This window comes from Scyliorhinus canicula, chromosome 11 (genome assembly GCF_902713615.1).
Source record: "Scyliorhinus canicula chromosome 11, sScyCan1.1, whole genome shotgun sequence".
NCBI classification, from domain to species: domain Eukaryota; kingdom Metazoa; phylum Chordata; class Chondrichthyes; order Carcharhiniformes; family Scyliorhinidae; genus Scyliorhinus; species Scyliorhinus canicula.
Genome location: NC_052156.1, coordinates 53318519 through 53340855, shown reverse-complemented (window position 1 = coordinate 53340855; position 22337 = coordinate 53318519).

Sequence of the window (22337 nt, the reverse complement as noted above, 5' to 3'; positions counted from 1 at the left end):
ATATAAGGAGCCATGTCAGCATGGAGAAAATGAAAATACAGAATAAATAATGTGTCAGGAGTAAAACTTCCCTGTATTCTGGAGTGTTGCATACTATCTGGAACAGCAGAGGTCAGAACTTTTTGATCAAAACAATGATTAGTAACCCGCTCCTCACCCAGGCTGACTGAATTAAGGCCACGATAATCATGAGCCCTGTCAATCGGTTATTTATTTATTGTATTTATAGTCCAAGACTTACTTGTCTTACAGGCTGTAAACCATGGAGCTTCTAATAGGCTGGTTACTTCAATCGATGCAGTTCAACCAGGGAATAGTGATGATGATCATTATGAAGTTGATGGCAGAGGGACTATTTTAAACTTGTCTCGTTTCCAAAAGCAGAAGTAAAGGAAGGAGCACCATCGAATATGATCTTATTGTTAAAATTCCATAGTTTCTCTATTATTCATCCTGGGTAAAGTAGAATTAAGAAGCAAAGGATTTATTTTTCTAGCAATTCCTTCTTTTTACTTTGTAGTTGTATTCCTTTAAAGCCATGCGGCATTCCCACTCATTACACTCATTACATTCTGTGCATGTGCTGCCAATTGTCACTTTATCCGCATTCTTCAATAATTGTTACATAGTCTGGAAAGCTACCCGTTGTTACAATGTTAACCAAGAAGGTTGAATAGGCAAGTTAAACATTAAATAATGTGTACATCTGTGTCCGAAGTCCACCACTTTGCTGCCTGTAAACTGCAATGGGATATTTTCTTAATACTCTCAATTAGTTTGGCATTTCCTCTGAATAACATGCAGATGAAAGAATGCATCTGCCAGCCATCATGGGCATTACCCGCGTCATTCTTTTAAACTGAGTACAGACTGTAAAAACATGAGGATGACCACAGCAAATCTCTAATTAACCCTATCTGTGGAACATACTTGTAAACACTTAGTGATTAAGAACCCTTCTTTTGTTATCTTGCAGAATCTGGCTCCACATCTTAATACACTGGAATAAATGGGGAACATCTGTATTGTTCCAGCATGCTGGAAATCTCAAAGTTCTGGAAGTGATTTGGAAATCATTACACTCTTATAGTCATGCTAAATAGAGCATCCACAAGCTAGGCTATACTGTCATATTTTCACCAGATTTATCTCCCTCTTGACAGCTATGGCATCTGAAAAGCACACAGATTCTGTTTGTCCCAACCAGGTGGTTTAAAGTAAATGCTAATGAATCAAGGAGTTCACTTGTAAATCGAAAACTAGTTTGACAGAATTAGTCACACTGTGCTGCAACAAATCACTGTTGTAAAGATTCCAGAAAAAAGACCTTCAATAAGCTCCAGAAAAATTCACAGCATTGCAGCTGTTAAGTGATATTAGAACATATGCTGAGGCAGAGACTTCAAATAATTCTAAAGCTATAAAATCTAATGTGTTTTTTTTAAGTTTTCCGGGAGTTTGATCAGTCAAACATACAATAAAACCCTACAAAATTGTAAGTTCGAACAAAATTCCAGGCTTCATGACAATTTAGATTACACTCTCACAATTCGGACATTGGATTAACCCTTTGATCAACGTGAACCTTTATTTATGTTTCAGAAAATTTTCCAGATAATTGTTCATGCCATTAGTTTCAAGCATTTTTCTTATTTCTTACTTACAGCAAAATATAAACATTTTTAGTAATTAGCAAAAATAAATTCAAAGACAGCAAACATAAGGCAGTACAGAAATTTTCTGTGAAGTTCCATCAGCATTAGCCTGTTAAACAAATAGGACAATGGTCCTTCAAAGACTCAATCAGTCAAAGCAATGAGTCACAGATGCATCCATACAGAGCATCACATTTGATCTCTGTGCCACTTGGCCAGGGAACATTCAGCTAGGAACATTCTTTCCTGTTATCTAGTGATGCCCGGTGGCAGTGCAAAGTGTCTCTTGGCTGTGCTGTATTTGTGCATCAAAGAAAAACTGTTGATACACTATCTGGGCTCATAAACAAATACTGGGCGAGATTTTTTAGGGTGTCCTAGAATAAAGCCCCAATGCAGGAGAGAAAATTGCCAATGAATACATAATGATTAAGGCACTTTAGTGCAAGTTTCATTTTTCATAGCAATATAATTTGGGAAAAAAACCGAAATGAGTCAGTTTTCCATTTTACTGGTTTTTCAGAAATTGGTCAGAATTCTCCGGTCGTTGCGATTCACTTTGCCCGCCGGTAGCGCACCACACTAGTGGGTTTCCCGTCGGCATGAGGTGGTTACAATGGGTAATCCCATTGATAAATGGTGGAAAGATCGAATCCCGCCGCCAGCAAACATTGCGCAGCCGAGAAACACGCGACTAGGGGACCATGGAATTCCGGCCATTGTGTTTGTACATTGGAATCTTATTAAGAGTGTCATAAATGCTTTAAGCTGCATATATTTTGGTTCCTTGTCTGCATTTTATCAAACAGAAATTGCATTTGCCATTCTGATGAAATCCATATTAAATTTTGAAGGCTTAACTGTTTGAGGATGTTAACCATTTAAACATTGATTAAAATAAGCCATTTATCAAGTAAATGGTTGCACATACTTATACAGGGTGACTAGCAGCACAAATTAACTATCAAATGGAATCAGATCACGTTGGTGATTGGTGATTTTAATGAATTAGTCTGTGGATGTCCGAAAAACTGGCTTTTGTTAATATTACAGTGGCATCATTCAGCTGAACTGTAGGAAGTTCTCCTAATGCAAAACAGTCTGTTAAACAGAGCAATAAAAAGTGTGTGCGTACGCAGAAAGATCCCTGCAAAACTTCAGCTTTCCTTCTATTAATACAATTGTGGTAAATGCACACATAGATCTTACTTTTCAACATGAAAAATTGTGCTTTCCGTAGTTTTCCAGGGAGACTTTGAGCTACGTTTGGCTACATGGTTGCAAAGATCAATATAACTTTTCCCCTGCTGTGCGTAATTATTTGCTGCAGCAAACCTAAATGTGACAATTAACATCTTGACTAAATTACTAACAGAGGTTCCACGACAAGAGGTACATAATGTTTTACTGCCATTTGGCAGTGTGGCGAACTTACATACTGAAATAAATAACCTCTAGCCGTTATCATTTGAAATCCCTTGCTCCCCTTTGTTATTTTTTCCTGATAATTTGATGTTCTGCAGTCGTCTTACCTTAAGCAGCCTTTGAGGGTCAGCTGCTCCCCATGTTCCAATTCAATTCCAACTGAGTGGACAACTGTTTGGCTTAAGGTTGTTTTGGGGTTACTTGGGGTTAGTTGAGTTGAAGTCGACCTTGATTATGTTAAAATGATTTATCCATTTGTGTTCCATTGTCCATGAAAACTAATAAGTGTTAACAATGTGAGTAAATTGTTGGAATAGACTCTGTAAGGCTTAAATTTTCATTTGAACTGATCCAGTGCAAAATCACCTCACAAGAAAAGGTTTACATGTGTGAAGCAAAAGAAGCTTGCTCTTTTTTCAACAGTCTGGCAGTAACACCCAAGTTTAGTGGGCAGCATGGTAGCATAGTGATTAGCACAATTGCTTCACAGTCCCAGGTTCGATTTCCGGCTTGGGTCACTGTCTGTGCGGAGTCTGCACGTTCTCCCCGTGTCTGCATGGGTTTCTTCCAGATGCACCGATTTCCTCTCACACTCCAAAGATGTGCAGGTTAGGTGGATTGGCCATGCTAAATTGCTCTAGGTGTCCAAAATTGCCCTTAGTGTTGGGTGGGGTTACTGGGTTATGGGGATAGGGTGGGGTGTGGGCTTGGGTAGTGTGCTCTTTCCAAGAGCCAGTGCAGAATCGATGGGCCGAATGGCCTCCTTCTGCACTCTAATTTCTATGAAAGTTATCAGTATGAGATAAGGAAGTATTTCATTTGCACCACTTGCACTTGATTCTGCTTCACCAAAACAATAAAACTTGTATTTATATGACACCTTTATTGTAAGAAACCATTTAAGCCTCTTTACAAATGTGCTGGAAAGAAAATCTGAACAGACTTAAAATATAAGAAGATACTAGTGTAGGTGACTAAAATGTAAGAAGATATTAGGGTAGATGACTAAAACCTTGATTAAAGAGGTAGAAGTTAAGGTCCAGTGAAATGCAAGCAATGTACAATACAGAGGTAAGTATCAATATGTCCTTTCATTATTACATAAAAAACATAAGAAATAGGAGCAGGTCATTGGGCCCCTCAAGCTTGCTCTGTCATTCTACATGGATCTTGGTTTCAACTGCACACCTATGTCTCCACCCCATAACCCTTGATTCTCTTGTGGATCAAACATATGTCTAACTCAGCCTTGAATTTGCTCAGTGACTCGACTTTCACTGTTCTCCAGATTAGAGAATTCCAAAAATTAACAATCCTCACTCTCCATCTTAATAGGATACAACGTATTCTGACTGTGCCCCCTAGATCTAAACTTTCCCAAGAGAGAAAGCATCCTCTCAGTATCCACCCTGGCAAGCCTCTTCAGAATCTTCTGTTTCATTAAGATCACCTCTCATCTTTCTAAACTCCAATGAGTATAGGTCCAACCTGCTCAATCTTTTCTTGCAAGGGTAACCCCTTCATCCCCGGAATCAACCTTATGAACCTTCTCTGAACTTCCTCCAATGGAGTTATATCTCTCCTTAAGTAAGGAGACTGTGGGCTGGGTTCTCCACACCCTGATGCCGAAATCTCATTCAGCAACGGGGCGGAGGAATCCAGTTTCCTGCATGAAATCGAGACCGGTTCAGCGATTCTCCGTCCCCCGAAAAGCGAACTCGGGGAGTACGCCGCACCGATTATGCACCACCGGAGGCCATTGCTAGAGGGCCGCCCCCGCTATCCTCCGCCCCCACCACTGGCCAAATTCCCAACGGCGTGGACCACTCATCATCCTTGCCGTTAGTGATACTCGCGAGGCAGTTGCAGGACTCAGCCCGCGGCCACCACAATCAGGGGCAGGCCAACTCGGAGGGCAGGAGGGGGCCTCATTCGGGACTGGGGTATTTTTGAGCGGGCGGTCCTGGTCGGGCACGGGGCCAATTGGGGGGCACTATTTCCGCAGTCCAGCTCCGCGGTCTGAGTCCGCCATGGTGCACGTGGCCATGCCGTGCGCATGCACGGCCTCTGACACAGAAGTGTGGGAAGACCATATCGGCAGGCTGTGAATCTGTGGCGCTTTGACGCCAGTTTACTGGTGTAAAAGAACCAGTATTCACGATGGCATGGGACTAGGGCGCGATTCTACGCTGTCACGCCGGTTGGGAGAATAGCGGGCCGCGCCAGATTTTCACGCGACGCCCGGTCCGATGCGCTATTCCTCCCAACCGGCCAAATTTCTGTCATCGGGTTTTCGCGCGCAGAAAACCCGGAGAATCCCCGATGCAGCCCAAAATGGTGATTCTCCGAGCACCCCCCGCTATTTCTCCGGCCCAGATGGGCCGACAGTCCCGACGTCGTGACGCCAGGGTTACGCCGTCGCCGTTCCACACCTGGTTTTAAAGGTCGCCTGCCAGTCGTGCGCAGCTGACGAGGAGCGAGGAAGGGTGAGGCGGACCGCCCCGGAGTCTCGGCCAAACTGGGGGAAGGCATCCCCGAGAACGCAGCAGCCCAGTGGGGAGGGGGGACTGGGGAGAGGGAGACGTGGGGGGGGGGAGAGAGAGGGAAGAAGTGGGGGGGGGGGAGAGAGGGAGGAGAAGTGGGAGGGGAGGGGGGGAGGGAGAAGAGTGGAGGAGCTATGGAGGTGAGAGGAGAGACGCGGGGGGGGGGGAGAGAGGGGAGAAGTGGGAGGGGGGAGAGAGGGAGGTGGGAGGGGAGGGGAGAGGGAGAAGTGGGGGGGGAGGGGGGGGGGAGGTGAGTAAGTGGAGGGGAGGGGGAGATGGAGAAGCGGGGGGGGAGAGAGGGGAGAAGTGGGAGGGGGGAGAGAGGGAGGTGGGAGGGGAGGGGGGAGAGGGAGAAGTGGGAGGGGAGGGGGGAGAGGGAGGAGGGGGGGGGGGAGAGGGGGAGAAGTGGGAGGGGGGAGAGAGGGACTGGTGGGAGGGGAGGGGGGAGAGAAGGAGAAGTGGGAGGGGAGGGGAGAGGGAGAAGCGGGGGGGGAGAGAGGGGGAGAACTGGGAGGGGAGGGGGAGAGAGGGAGAAGTGGGAGGGGAGGGGGGAGTGAGAGGGAGATGTGGGAGGGGAGGGGGGAGTGGGAGAAGTGGGGGGGATAGAGAGGGAGAAGTGGGATGGGGAGAGGTGGGAGGGGAGGGGGAGAGGGAGAAGTGGGGGGGTAGAGAGGGAGAAGTGGGATGGGGGAGAGGTGGGAGGGGAGGGGGAGAGGGAGAAGTGCGGGGGAGAGAGAGGGAGTGAGTGGAGTGGGTCGTCCACCCCGGATGCAACAAGTCAGCCGCCCTGCCATGGCGTGCCGGTCACGAGGACACGGCTGCTGGTTGCCCTGTGGCTTATGGCCACAGCCCACTGATGCACCAGTGAGGAGGACGTAGTTAACTGCCCGTTGGACGCAGAAAGTGACCAGGAGTTAGGCTGGCCGTGTGTCAGCAGCGCAACCAGGCCACTGGGACACACAGGTATCCCGTGGCAGGCGGCTGCTGAGGTGTCGAATAACCTCCGTCTAACATGTCGTTTCTCTGCCCCCCCACCACCCTTCTGTAGGTGAGCAAAATATATTCAAACTGAACAGCTATGTTCAGCGCAGTGGTTGGGGCCGCTGCACTGCAGTTGGAGATCCAACAGCGTCCACAGCCACATCCCACAGTGGATGCAGGGCCAGCTGCAGGAGCAGAGGGAATGGCCGCGAAGTGGCCCGTCGTTGAGCAACATGGGGGGGAGGAGGAGGAGGAGGAGACATTGAGGGTGGAGCCAGGGCGCCAGAGGTGACGACCGAGGCCTAGGGTGTACCGTGCCTGGATCTCACTCGAGACAATGCCGGATATCATCTGCAGGAGGAGACTCCGGTTGAGCAGAGAGACGGTGACACATATCTGCCAACTCGTGGCGCACCTCGTCCCATGTGGAACGGGAGGAGGACACGCGATGCCGGTTGCCGTCAGGGTGATGGTGGCACTTAACTTTTATGCAACCGGCTCCTTCCAGTCTCCGAGCGGGGACCCATCCGGGATCGCGCAGGCATTGGTGCACAGGTGCATCCGGGATGTCACCGACACCCTGTATGCCATCGCCGACCGCACAACCATCCACCCTTCCTACCACCAACTGATCCAGCACTTTCACATCTGTACTTAACAGCGATATGGGCCTATATGGCCCACATTCCAATGGGTCCTTCCCCTTTTTCAGTATTAATATGATCATTTGTGCCAGGTCTGTCACAAACTCCTTACACTATTCTGCCGGATAGCCATTGCGCCCCGGAGCCTTTCCTGACTTCATACCCCTTATACAGTCCAACATCTCCCTCAGCCCCAGGGGCTCCACTGGCGCCTGCCTTTTCTCTTCCTCCAGCTGTGGAAAGTCCAGTTCATCTAAGAACCGTCCCATGTCCCCCTCTTCACCCCCCCCCTCCCCCGGCCGGGTCCGCCCTGTACAGCCCCTGATAATAATCCCTAAATGCCTCATTTATCTTCCCCGGCTCCGACACCACATCACCTGCCCCAGCCCGTATGGTCAATATTTCCCTGGAAGCAGCCCACCTCCGTAGCTGATGCACTGACATCCAACTCGCCTTCTCCCCGTATTCATACTGTACCCCTCTTGCCCTACGCAGCTGTTCTACCGCCCTCCCCATTGTCAGCCTATCAAATTGTCCCTGTAACTTTTTCCTCCTCGCCAATCCCTCCGTGGTGGACACCCTCGAGTACTTCCCACCCCTCCACTATCTTGTTCATTAGCCATTCATATTCCTCTCTCCTTTTCCTATCCACATGAGCCTTGAATGGGATAATCTCCCCTCGGACCACCGCTTTTAGGGCTTCCCAAAAGGTGGCTGCCGACACCTCCTGGTTTTGGTTCAATTCTGCATAATCTTTATTCACAGCCCACACTTTATCACAAAACCCTCTATCTGCCAACAACCCAGAATTGCACCCCGGCCTCTGCTCCCATTCCGATCTAAGCCGGATCTCCAGCCAATGGGGTGCACGGTCCGAGATTACTATCCTCGCGTACTCTGTCCCCTCCATCCCAACCAAATTCTCCCGGCTCACCACAAAAAGGTCAGTTCTGGAATACACCCTGTAAACATGTGAAAAAAAGGAATACTCCCTTCCCCTTGGGTTCTTGTAATGACACGGGTCCATCATACCCATCTTTTCCATAAACCCACTCAGCTCCTTTGCCATTTGCATCCTACCGATTGACCTGGGGCTCGACCTGTCTACCCTCGGCTACAGTACACAATTAAAGCCTTCTCCCATAATCAACTGGTGCGTGGCCAAGTTCGGGATTGCTGCCAGCAAGCCCCTCATAAAACCTACTTCATCCCGATTTGGTGCATATACATTCACCAACACCACCGGCGTCCCTTCTAATACCCCACTCTCAATCACATATTTCCCACCCGGGTCCCTCACTTCCTTTGCGGTCATGAGCCCCATTTTCTTGCTCATTAAATTTGCCACTCCCCGCAACTTTGTATCAAACCCCGAGTGGAAAACCTGACCCACCCACCCCTTCCTTAGCCTAACCTGATCCTTCACACAGAGGTGTGTCTCCTGCAGAAAGACCACCTCCACTTTAAAGCTCCTGAGATGCACAAAGACAAGAGATCTTTTAACCGGCCCATTGAGCCCTTGAACATTCCACGTTATCAGCCTTACTGGGGGCTTGCACTTCTATTCCCCTCTACCGTCCAGCATCCTCCCCTTTTGGCTTTAGCTCTGTTAATTCCACCCTATACCTGGCCCATCCAACTTAGCCCCTTTCTCTGCCCCTGACCATGTTTCTTCTCCCACCTCAGTCTCCCAGAATTGTTCAGTTCAGTTTCCCCCCCAGTTTATGCTCCTTGATAAAGTCATCGGCTGCTTCTGGGGTCTCAAATTAGTATTCCCGACCTTCATAGGTCACCCATAGTTTCACCGAGTCAAGCACCCCAAACCTGATCCGCTGTCGATATAGCACCACCTTGGCTTTGTTGAACCCTGCACGCCATTTCACCAGCTCGGCTCCAATGTCCAGGTATATTCGGACCTTGTTCCCCTCCCATTCACAGTTGCACTTCTCCCTGGCCCACTGCAAAATCTTCTCTTTCTCCAAGAACTTATGGAGCCTCATGATCACGCCCACAGCAACTCCCCCGCTCTAGGCTTCTGCCTCAGAAACCTGTGTGCTCTGTTCACTTCAGGCATCTTATCCAGCATCCTCGAAACATACCTCGTGGCACTCGCACCTTCCACTCCTTCAGGCAGGCCCACTATTCGCAGATTCTCTCTTCTCAATCAATTTTCCTGCACCTCTACCTTTGCTCTCAACGCCTTGCAAAAGTCACCTAGGAGCCCCACCTCCGCCTCCAATGCCACCACCTGTTGTGCGACATCACCCTCTCAATCTCTCGGATCTGCAACACCTGCGCCTCCAAGCATTTCTTCACTCTCTCCAGTGAGCACTTCAAGGGTGCCACAGCCCCTTCGATAACCTTCGAGCGATCCTCCTGCATCTCCTTCCTCTGCTGGTGGGACTCTTCCTTGATGAAGGCTATCAATTGTTCCAGCTGGGACTTTCCAACTTGCACAAGCCTTTCCCCCTCAGCCAACATTCCACTAGTTGCTGTGCCACAGGTCCCTTCCAACTCCTTGGCCAGGTCTTTCACATTCTTCTGCCGGGTTTGGTAATACCACTCCTGGGGGGAACTTCTCCTCCGACCTTCAACTGCACTTTTTTGTCGAAATTGCACCCAATTTCAGGTTTAAAAAAAAGCTCCTGTGTGCGACCACTCACACCATGGCCACAACCAGAAGTCATTCCCGTGCAGTTGTGAGGGAATGTTACCCTGCCGGAGGTTGCTGTCCTTTGGATGAGGTGTAAAACAGAGACACCCATCTCTCCTCTCTACATAGAATTTTTTACAGTGCAGAAGGAGGCCATTCGGCCCATCGGGTCTGCACCGGCTCTTGGAAAGAGCACCCTACCCAAGGTCAACACCTCCACCCTATCCCCATAACCCAGTAACCCCACCCAACACTAAGGGCAATTTTGGACACTATGGGCAATTTATCATGGCCAATCCACCTAACCTGCACATCTTTTGGACTGTGGGAGGAAACCGGAGCACCCAGAGGAAACCCACACACACACACGGGGAGGATGTGCAGACTCCGCACAGACAGTGACCCAAGCCGGAATCGAACCTGGGACCCTGGAGCTGTGAAGCAATTGTGCTATCCACAATGCTACCGTGCTGCCCTCTCTAGTTGATTGAAAAGACGCCATAGCACTACTTTGAAGAAGAGTGGAGGAGTTATCCCTGATGTGCTGGCCAATAGTTATCCCTCATTCAACATCATGAACAGAAGCAGAATATTTGTTCATGATCACATTATTGTTTGAGGGAGCTTGATGTGCACAAATTGGCTGCGGCGTCTCCTATATCACAACAATGACTATACTTCAAAAGTACATCATTGACTGCAAAGTGCTTTTAGATGCCACCGGTGCTCATGAAAAACATGAGATAAATGCAAGTCTTTTATGGGCAAAAAATGCTGTGTCGCCAGTGATGCCCACATCCCCTGAATGAATATTTTAAGATTATTTTTATTGAAACACAGTTAAAACACTCTGAAATGTAGCTGCAAGTATTTACTTTGCAAAAATACTAAAGCCCTCTCAATATTCAGAAAAGGCTAACAGGTTTGAACGTTAGGAAATGGTCTCCAGAGGGCACAGCTCACTTATCACCTTGGTTGCATCTCTTTAGTTTACAATATGATCAATTTGGGCAAAATACCTTTGCTCTGATACAGAGAATTATCCTGTGCTACAGGGAAATATTGGCCCCATGTGTACTGTTTTACCAGTATAACCGCATGTTGAAAGAATGATAACCTTGGCCGTTGAACTGACTGAACTCAGTTCAATCTGACAAAATGCACTCATATATCCATTGTAACTGCAATCACATCTGAGTGTTCTATAATGTTACAGATATATTTCATCATTGCGGTTCTTTGCTACTTCAGAATGAATCACTTAAATACATTACATTGACAAAAGTTATGCAATTCCCAACGTCATGGAGCATTATTATGCCCACTGAGGCTATCGTTTCATGATGCCAAATTGGAACATATGTGCTCATCAGTAAACTCTTTGACAATGAACCTAGCTTAAATTGAAGCCTATTATATTTCAGACACACATTTGAAAACTAATTTTTTTTAAAGAAATTATTTTATTGAAGCATTTGTAATTTTCACAATTTAACATGTTGACATTTCTAAAACAACCGCGCGGGTCGACGCATATAATACCCCCTAAAATAACAACAAACAATAGACTACGTACCCCACTTCTCCCGCCGTATCCCCAATGATCCGCGCACTAAATTCCCTGTCCTTATTTAACCTTATCATGCCTCCTATTTTCCTCCCCCCCCCCCTTTTTCCCTTTCCCCCCTTACAGCTGACGTTCATTTTCTGTTAAAGAAATCGATGAACGGCTGCCAACTCCAGGCGAATCCCTGTATTGATCCTCTCAGAGCGAACTTGATTTTCTCCAGACTGAGAAACTCTACCATATCACTGACCCACACTCCGGATTTTCGGGGCTCCGAGTCCCTCCATCTCAGCAAGATCCGTCTCCGGGCCACCAGGGAGGAGAAGGCCAGAATATCGGCCTCCCTCCCCCCCCCCCCCCCCCCTTTGCCCCCGGATCTTCTGACACCCCAAATATTGCTAATTATGGACTCAGAGTTACCCTGCCTTCCAGGACTTCCGACATAACATCTGCAAATCCCTGCCAGAATTCCCTCAGTTTCGGACATGCCCAAAACATATGAACATGGTTGGCCGGGCTACCCCCACACTGCCCACATCTGTCCTCCACCTCCTCGAAGAACCTACTCATCTGAGCTACCGTCATGTGGGCTCTGTGGACTATCTTGAACTGAATCAAGCTAGCACAGGACGAGGATGCATTTACCCTTTTCAAGGCTTTTTCCCACAGTTCAATTTCCAGATCCCCTCCTAGCTCCTCTTCCACTTCCTCTTCACCTTTCTGATAGGAGCCCTTTCCACTCTAACAATTCCCTGTATATGTCCGAGACCTTCCCACCCCCAACCCCTGATTTTGACAGCACTTTATCCTGTAGTCCCTGCAGGGGGATGCGAGTAAAGTTGAAAACTATTTTTTTAATGAATGCATGAATCAGCCTAGGAATTGCACAGAAAGATAGAAAAATACATGAGAGTCTTTATGCTGCCCGGTTGATCAAACAATATTTCAAGAGCACTTAAAAATCATTGTGTATATTTATGATTTACAGCAAAAAGTATGCTCCTCTTAAGGATACCGAGCAGGATAGCAGAAATTTAATTGTACCTTATCAAACACTGACCTGAGGAAATTCCCTTCTACAAGATGTACATTCTATAACGCTGGAAGCTTTTGTCTGCATATCTGATGGACTGATATTTAATTTGATTTTTGTTATTACTGATGGAACCATCAATTCACTAGACACGTGCTTTAACATATGAACAGTGGTTTTAATCTACTTACAACAGAGCCAGCCTGTTCCACGTTGAACTCTCGATGAACTGAATGACTGGCTCTGAGCATTAGTATTTATACAGCAGTCCAGGGGGAGGAGTCGTGGGCGGAGCCAAGGGTGGGGCCCTGTACAAACTCCTAAGCATTCCCAGCGCTACTCTCCCTAGTGGTCAGGCAATGCAACTGCGCTTACAAATGCATGGTCTCATGTAAATACAATACAGTGTGAATTACGGAGTTACATTCACCACAATTACCACATGAAAGAAGAAGAAGCCACCTTCCTCTAGATCGCCTGCACCATCCTGCTGTAGGAATTCTTGGAATTGAGTATGAATCCACAATATTCGGGTGACAGTTCTACTACCACTGAGCCCAGCTAAATCTCGGGGTAAAATGGGTATCTGGGGAGAAGCAAATGGTGTTCATCTACAAAAGAGAATGATGTGACAAGTTAAAAGGGCATTTTAAAAAGAGAGTTTTTCTTATCAAAGTAGAGTCTACATACGAATTAGGAGCAGGAGTAGGCCACTCGGCCCCACAAGCCTACTTGGCCAATTAATGGGGCAGCACGGTAGCATGGTGGTTAGCATAAATGCTTCACAGCTCCAGGGTCCCAGGTTCGATTCCCGGCTGGGTCACTGTCTGTACGGAGTCTGCACATCCTCCCCGTGTGTGCGTGGGTTTCCTCTGGGTGCTCCGGTTTCCTCCCACAGTCCAAAGATGTGCAGGTTAGGTGGATTGGCCATGATAAATTGCCCGTAGTGACCAAAAAAGTAAGGTTAAGGTTGGGGGTTGTTGGGGGTATAGGGTGGATACGTGGGTTTGAGTAGGGGGATCATGGCTCGGCACAACATCGAGGGCTGAAGGGCCTGTTCTGTGCTGTACTGTTCTATTCTATCTATCTTAATATGATCATTGAACGTTGAGTTCACTGCCCTCCTCTCACGCCGCTCCAAATTGGGTTCATTTCTCTACTCCTGTTCTGCTCCATACTGGATTTGTCGCCCTCTCCCCACACTGCTCCACACTGGGTTCACCACTTTCTTCCCTGGTTTCATCCCTGAACTCTCACTACTTTAGCCCTTGAACTCATGCAGCCTGTATGGATAGGTAGGAGCTATCGGACAATTTGTAATAAATGCATGCCAGTATCTCTGGCCTTGTTCATTAACGGAGGGTCTGCATATATAGCATGTACCAAACTAATTCATACATTCAGATTATAGTTCAGCACCAGCGTTACACCAGTGCCAATATTTCTGCACAAAAGCAATTTGCTTCTAGCAGAAGAATGCTACAAGTGCTAAGCTATACAAACATCGTTTTTCAGAAGTCAAATCATTATATTGCTCAACTACATAGTATAGGTAACATTTTTAAAATCATAATGGCAACAACATGAATACAATTTGGATAAATCAAAGCAGAAGGGTAAAATCTTGATGACAGTAGCCTTGATTTGAGAGTGTCTTTTCCTGAAAACAACAGTTGCTTTTAATAGAAATTAGCTAGGCACAGAGTTTAGTTTCCTCCAGAGAGACGGAGCTTGTTTTCCCTGGCTATGTACATCATTATTATAAGTTTTTCAAAATATATTTTCACCCCCACTTTGTAATTTATTTTCTCTCTGACGTCAGTTCTCCTCCACCTCCGCAATAAGGTCCTTAAGGGCCAACCTGCTCCAAAAGCTCTGCTGAGCATTCTGCCTGATGGGCCACATAAAGTGCATACAAGCATCTTCGCCTTTGACATTTCTCTCCAACCTCAACTAAACTCTCCCAATGTCTAAGATGGTCATGCTGCGATCAGTAACTCTCATTGTAGGGGAAATAATCCCTGTTCTGCCAGGCTGTGGTGTGCATATTGGTGAATCAACACTTTGCATTAACCAACAGCCAAAGGTTTTGATATATAAGCAACATGTTGTGTGAATGTAATGCTAGGCCTAAGGTATATAATAGTTATGTGACTTGCCCCTGATTGGATTTAAGCCAAGTCTCTTCAGGTAAGTGCAGAGAAACTAAATGTGAAGTAGGGTTGATCCGAACTAGAAAGAAGCCAGCAAAATATCTCCTGATGGGTTAGTCACAGGAAATATTTGGAAGATTAATGCTTTTTGGTTGCGTGATGATCAATCATCAGTTCAGGCAATTTCAAAAACGACAACGTGAAAATGACAAGTGTACCAATGAACATGGCTGGAACCAGATTTGATTTTTGGAGCTTATTGATCCATTTTCTTGCCACATTGTTTACTGTTATCTATTTTTTCCTTGCAAGTAAGAAAGCTAGTGACTGATGACATTGTGCCCAACATCTAAAGCGAGGCTGTGAACATTGTAGTAAGTATGTTGGCAAGAATATAAGCTGCCTGCACTTGAAGCTGGCTTCTTTTTAACTCGCTGATCTAAAGCACATTCTTATTTTATTGTTTACTTGAAGACAAATGCTAAATTTTCCATTCTGCTGCTGTATATTGAATCATAACAATATAAAGAATGCTGGAATCAATGCGCAGCAGATGCCTCTTACTTAGTCGCTCATTTTTTGAAACTACGCTAGTATTTTGGGAAATGGAACTGTAATGAGGGAAATCAAAACTGCCTTGGTAAAACAGAAATTAAATTATGAATTCTCAGAAAATCTCAATCCCAAAGCTATCTGGATGAGAGCATTGCAGAGAAACGTGTGATCAATCAGTTACTGTTGTGAATGTTGCTTCTGCTTTTGGAGGCTTGGAACTTTTTCTTCACTAAACAGAATGAATATTTCCTCTCCTTTCAATAGGAAAACTCTGCAGATGCTGGGAATCTGAAATAAAAACAGAAGTTGTTGGAAGTACTCAGCAGATCAGGCAGCATGTGTGGGGAGAGAAATAGAGTTTGGAGCTGGAATTTTCCAGCATTTCTCACCAGTGGGGCCTTCCGGTCTTTTAGAAACATTAGCTCAGTAGGCCAGACAGCTGGGTTGTAATGCAGAACAAGGTCAGCAGTGAGGGTTCAATTCCCGTACCTGCTTACTCGAGCAGGCGCTGGAATGTGGCGACTCGGGGCTTTTCACAGTAACTTCATACTTGTGACAATAAATTATTGTTATTATGAAATAGGATCAGGAGGAGGTCATTCGACCCTTTGAACCTACTCCACCATTCATTATGATCATGGCTGATCATCCAACTCAATAGCCTAATGCCAATTCTTCCCCCCCCCGCCATATCCTTTGATACCCTTAGCCCCAAGTGTTATATATAACTGCTTCTTGAAAACATGCAGGGCTGGATTCTCCGGTCTGCCAGCCACTTGTTCTTTGGTGACGCACCCTTGCCGGCAGTGGGATTCACCGTTCCCACCACCTGCCAATGGAATTTCCCACTGTGGCCACCGGCCACCCCTCGCCGCTGGGAAATCACCGGGCGTGGGTGTGCTGCCGGCACAACAGAGAATTCCGCTGGCGGAGAATCCAGCCCACAATGTTTTGGCCGCAACTACTTCCTGTGATAACAAATTCCACAGGCTCACCACTCTCTGGGTGAAGAAATTTATCCTCATCTTTGTTCTAAATGGTCTACCCCATATCCTCAGAATGTGGCCCCTGGTTCCGGACACTCCCACCATTAGAAATATCCTTCTTTCATCGACCCTGTCTAGTCCTGTTAGGATTTTAGAGGTTTCTATGAGAGCCCCCCTCATTCTTCTGAACTCCAGCGAATACAATCCTAACTGACTCAATCTTGCCTCATGTGTCTGCCCTGCCTTCCCAGGAATCAACCTGGTAAACCTTCGCTGCGCTCCCTCTAGAGCAGGAATCTCCTTCCTCAGATAAGGAGACCAAAACTGCACATAATGTTCCAGGTGTGGCTTCACCAAGGCCCTGTATAATTGCAGCAAGACATCCCTGCTCCTGTACTCGAATCCTCTCACAATGAAGGCCAACATACCATTTGCCTTCTTTACTGCCTGCTGCACCTGCGTGCTTACCTTCAGCGACTGGTGTGTGAGGACATCCAGGTCTCGTTGCACATTCCCCTCTCCAAATTTATGTGCATTTAGATAATAGTCTGCCTTCCTGTTTTTGCTTCCAAAGTGGATAACCTCACATTTATCCAAATTATACTGCATCTGCCATTCATTTGCCCACTCACCAACTTGTCCAAATCATACTGAAGGATCTCTGCATCCTCCTCACAGCTCACCCTCCCACCCAACTTGGTGTCTCGAGTGTGGGTTGTAAACCTCCACCAATTGTTTCAGGTCTGTGTCCTTTTATCCAGATTTGACCAACCTGAAACATTAATTCTATTTCTCTCTTTATCGATGCTGCCTGTATTTCCATCATACTCTGTTTTTCAATTCTGCATCCTTTAGTATTTTGTCTTTTTTTTTCCAGTGCTCGATCCTCCTTTCCTGAAACTGAGGTGATTCATGTTAGACTACAGTTTTGTGGATGCCAATGGTTCTTCAGTAACTTGCCACAGTAAATTTGCAGAAGAAATAGACAAAAAGGGATGGTTTTCACCTGCATGATACAATTTATCATAAGTGTGAATGCGGAGCTGGTTGAAGTGAACTGCAAATGAGGTTAAGGGATAGGTCAATAGAGATGCAGTGGCAGACATTTAAGAGGATATTTCAGAATAGATAGATAGATAAGATAGATAAGATAAATAACATAGATAAGATAGATAGATAGATAGATAGATAGATAGATAGATAGATAGATAGATAGATAGATAGATAGATAGATAGATAGATAGATAGATAGATAGATAGATAGATAGATAGATAGATAGATAGATAGATAGATAGATAGATAGATAGATAGATAGATAGGCAGATAGATAGATAGATAGGCAGATAGATAGATAGGCAGATAGGCAAATAGGACATGTAACTCCCTTACTCAACAAGGCACGGAGACAGAAAGCTGGAAACTACAGCCAGTTAGCTTAACATCTGTCATTGGGAAAATGTTAGAAGTCAGTGTTGAAGATGTAATGGCAGGTTACTTAGAAACATTCAGGATAATCAGGCAGAGTCAACATTGTTTCTGAAAAGGAAATCAAGTTTTACCTGTTTATTGGAGTTCTTTGAAGGAGTAACATGTGCTGTGGACAAAGGGGAACCAGAGGATGTACTGTACTTAGATTTCCAGAAGACTTTTGATAAGGTGGCACATCAATGGCTATTGCAAGAAATAAAAACTTTATAGGGAGTAACATTTTGGCATGGATAGAAGATTGGCTAGGTTTACTAGACTATACCAGGGATGGGCAGGTTGTCCTTGAGGAAATGTTGAACAAAGAAGGTGGTAACTTGATTGAAACATTTAAGATCCTGAGGGGTCTTGACAGGATGGGTCTGGAGAGGATGTTTTCACTTGTGAGAGAATCTAAAACTAGGGTCACTGTTTAAAAATAAGGGATCGATTTTTTAATACAGAAATTAGAACTTTTTTCACTCTTAGGACCGTGAGTCTTTGGAATTTAGTTCCTCAAAAGGCACTGGAAGCAGAATCTTTGATTATTTTTAAGGCTGAGGTAGGCAAATTCTTGATAAGTAAGGGGATGAATGATTATGGAGGGTAGGCAGAAGGTTACAATAAGATCAACCATGACCTTATTGAGTGACAGATCAGGCACGAGGGGCCAAGAGACCTACTCCTGCTCCTAATCCATATGTTCATACATTGGACAGGGTGTGCGCTGTGTGCGGACAAAGGAAGAGGTATGGGACATACATCATTTTGTGACTAATTTGACTTTCCTCCGTACTTTCTTATACTTTTTGAAAAATTGTGAAGGACCTACTTTAGACCCAAATTTCCTCTTCCTCATTTCCAATGGCTCATCTTGACAATGCTTCCTTATTGCTTGCTCTCACGCCTTCAGAACCTCCTATTAAACTCACAATCACTTCTTCAGTATATTGCAACTTTCCATCATCAAGTACTTTGTGCTACACTAATTTATACATGTTGAAAACCTTTCACAGAGCATTTATTAATCCATTTCCACACTTCCTGCAGGAAAAACTGCCACAAAACTGGAAAGAGCCGTCAGAAACAGGAGGTCTTGCTGCTTTATAGACACTGACACCAAAGAGAGAGGAAGCAGAATAGGAGATGACTATGGTAGAGAATGTACAGCAGCGCGATTGTATATGTTCCCTTCCCCTTTTTTTACTTAACCCTCTCACTAACTCTACATTTTTTTCTGGTCGTGCAGTGACGTAGTCACTGATCCACTATCATTTTTCCTATATGCTAATATTTGTCCTAATGCCCTTTTCTGTGTCAATCAGATAATACTTTGCTTGAAATCACACAGACGGAGGAAGAGAACCCTCAGGAAGATAACTGTCACTTTTTCTGCACCAGCAATTTCTCAAAGCCTTGGACTGCCTGCCAGTGAACTCCCACAACGTGCTAGGGTGTGGAGGAGACCAGTGCCAACTGTGTGTGGCTCTTGTGTGTGGTTTATTCATTCATTCCGAAGCCAGACAATGTAGCAAACTGACGCCAATATTTTACTTAACACTAGGTTTATTTGTTTCCACCTTTGCTAATTGATTCAGCTTTCCACTTTTGGTCCAAATTTTGCTTGAAATCTTTTAAATACCTTTTCCCTGCAGGCACGTTTGCTTCCTTTGATCATCTAGTAAGCAGGCATGGCATTCTCAAATCTCATTTTGTTAGGTACATACAAGTCCGCAGTTCTGCCAATAAACATTTTGCTTCTTTTCCTTCCCTATCTCCTATTGACCTCTGTTTAAGTTTCGTCTCATTTTAAAGGGCTCTGTTTCACACATTTATAACATTATTGAAAAGTTCTTTGGTCCATTTTGAGCTAACATTAAGGCGTCTTGGGAGCAGGGCCTAAATACTAGGCTTTCTGACAATCTATGGCAGTCAGTTCTTTTCAACTCTTCATCGCTGTGTATTAAACATGATCTGCTTCAATTTAATGTTCTTCATTGGCTCCATCTCTCTCGAACTATACTCGCTGGAATGTATGCGTGACTGGATTCTACCTGTACAAGATGTCATCTGACTCCTGCAACACTGTTTAATATGTTTTGGTCACGCCCAAGTCTGGCTACTTTCTGGTCCACTTTGTTCTCAACCTTTTCAGACAGATGTGGCAAATCTGTGGATTTTAACCCTAGTATTGATATTTTTGGAGTAATCCCTGATGAGATAGCTGAAGATCATTACTCACCAGATACTTTGGGTTTCGTCTCACTGCTTGCATGTCGACTTATCTTATTCAATTGGAAGTCTATGGCTCCCCTCTCAAACTTGCAATGGGTCAAGGAGATCATGGCGTTTTTTAAACTTGCAAGGAATAAATATACCTTATGCGAATCAATTGTAAACATTTGATTCAGTCTGGCAACCTCTTAGTTGTTATTTGGAAAGCCATTTTCCTCCACAAGTTGAATAGTTCTGTCTATTCCTCTTCGGTTTTTTTTTTCATTTGTCTCCCTCTCTCTCTTCAGCCCCTTTCTTTCTAACTTTCTCACTATCTGTATTTTACTATGTACCTTTTTGTAAAATGAATAAATAAAGTTTAGAAAAAATAAATAAAAACTAGGCGTGGCACTCCCCCCGCATCCATCACTGCGGCATGATATCTGATGGTGGAGGTGGCTGATCATTGGCCACCAGCAGGATCTTTGAGTCCAACTGATGCCCACGGTGTTGTTCATGGCCGCCCATTCCACCACCAGCGAACACGCCATGGGGGCTCACCTATGGCGGGACTGGAAGATTCCACTGGCACGAAGGGCCAGAAACTCGCAACTTCGGTTTATTTACAGAGTGCAGCATCATAAACACCTGCCCCTCCCCCACCCAATATCCAGGGTCTGTTGAATAAAACGAAAATCAATAAATTAAACACAAATGAGAGGGGGTGACAGCCCCTGGTGGGGCACTGTAACTAAAGCATAACATCAAAGGGATACGTGATAAATTAAATCAAAATGTCATTCCTGGGAGTGATGATACACCCGAGCCTGCGTGGAGCCCTCCGGTCGTGGAAGGGAGTCTCTTTTTATATGTGCTCAAGATACTAAATCAATTAGCACTCTCCACCCATACATATATCTTTAACCTTAACATTAGAATTAACATACTATTAACATGGCTCTGGCATACGTCATTTATAGTCTTCAGGCTTTAAGCACATGAGTGGAGGCTGCAACATGGCCCTTGGTCATAGGAGTCTCAGGGATCGTCATACTGCTGCCATGCTGGTTCTGGACTCAACTATCTACTGCTTCCTGGAAAGGCCGACAGCTCGAATGGCTGGTGTTCCCCAGTCTATTCTACAGTCCATTCTCCCACAGATCAGTGGGATGCTGAGTCATACCTCAATAGTTTGGGTGGTAATTCAATTGAGACTCTTGGTCCTTCCTCGATTCTCTGTCACCTTACATAGAACATACAGTGCAGAAGGAGGCCATCCGGCTCATCGAGTCTGCACCGACCCACTTAAGCCCTCACTTCCACCCGGTCCCCATGACCCAATAACCCCCCCCCCCGAACCTTTTTGGACACTAAGGACAATTTAGCATGGTCAATCCACCGAACCTGCACGTCTTTGGACTGTGGGAGGAAACCGAAGTACCAGGAGGAAACATGCGCAGACACGGGGAGAATGTGCAGACTCCGCACAGACAGTGACCCAGCGGGGAATCGTACCTGGGACCCTGGCGCTGTGAAGCCACAGTGCTATCCACTTGTGTTATCGTGCTGCCCATTATCATCCCTATAATGTTGCACATCTTTATCCAGTGATCTCCACTTCTGTCCTCATTGCAGAGCATGTTTTGCAGCAGATAGAAAACCATTCAAAAATCCATGAAAGCATCGTTATTGGGCTTGGTTGGTGAACAATCCAGCATCTGAATTGTGGCTTCAGGACTCCAGAGCTGTATATGAACCCTCATGGAACTGATTGTAGTGCAGTTTGAGCCCTCAGAAAAACCCAATAATGGAAAGGAAACCTTTGCAGCTTCTGAAAGCAATGGGGCTGAGCAAAAGAGTATGCAGGCATATATAAATGCTGACAAGAGCATAAGGGAATCCAGTCATCTATCCCCAAAGCACTATCCTGCTGCTCCTGATTGTCCATGGGGAACATGATGAAAGTGTTTGCTCCAGCAAACGTGGCATCAGCCACTTGCTTAACATCAGTATAAACTGCTGGCTGACTTATGTTAATTTGATATCACCAGTGACGGCTTTGAAGGAGATGGAGGAAAAGAATTTGACTGCAACAGGCAGTGCTGTGCCAGCTGTTAGAGCAGTTGGACAAAGTCAACAGACCTCAGTCATCTTTCCTTGATTCCTTCTATGGCCGCTTGCTGCTAGAGTGCAAATGACAGAAGGACACCTCCACCCCACCCTGACGAATGAAGTGGGATGCTTGATCAAATTACGGTTCAGTGAACCTTCCCAAAAAGAGGCAGTGCGGGTCTCTCACCGGCTGTCTTGTCGACAAGCAAGACCCGCAGTGCCTCAACAAAATGCCACCCCCTATTCTAGTTTCAATTTGCAGCAAAGCAGCCTGGAGCGGAGCTCAAAACCCTTCACCTCCTGACTCAGAGACAGGAATGCTGTCACTAAAATAAACCTTTGGCATCGGAA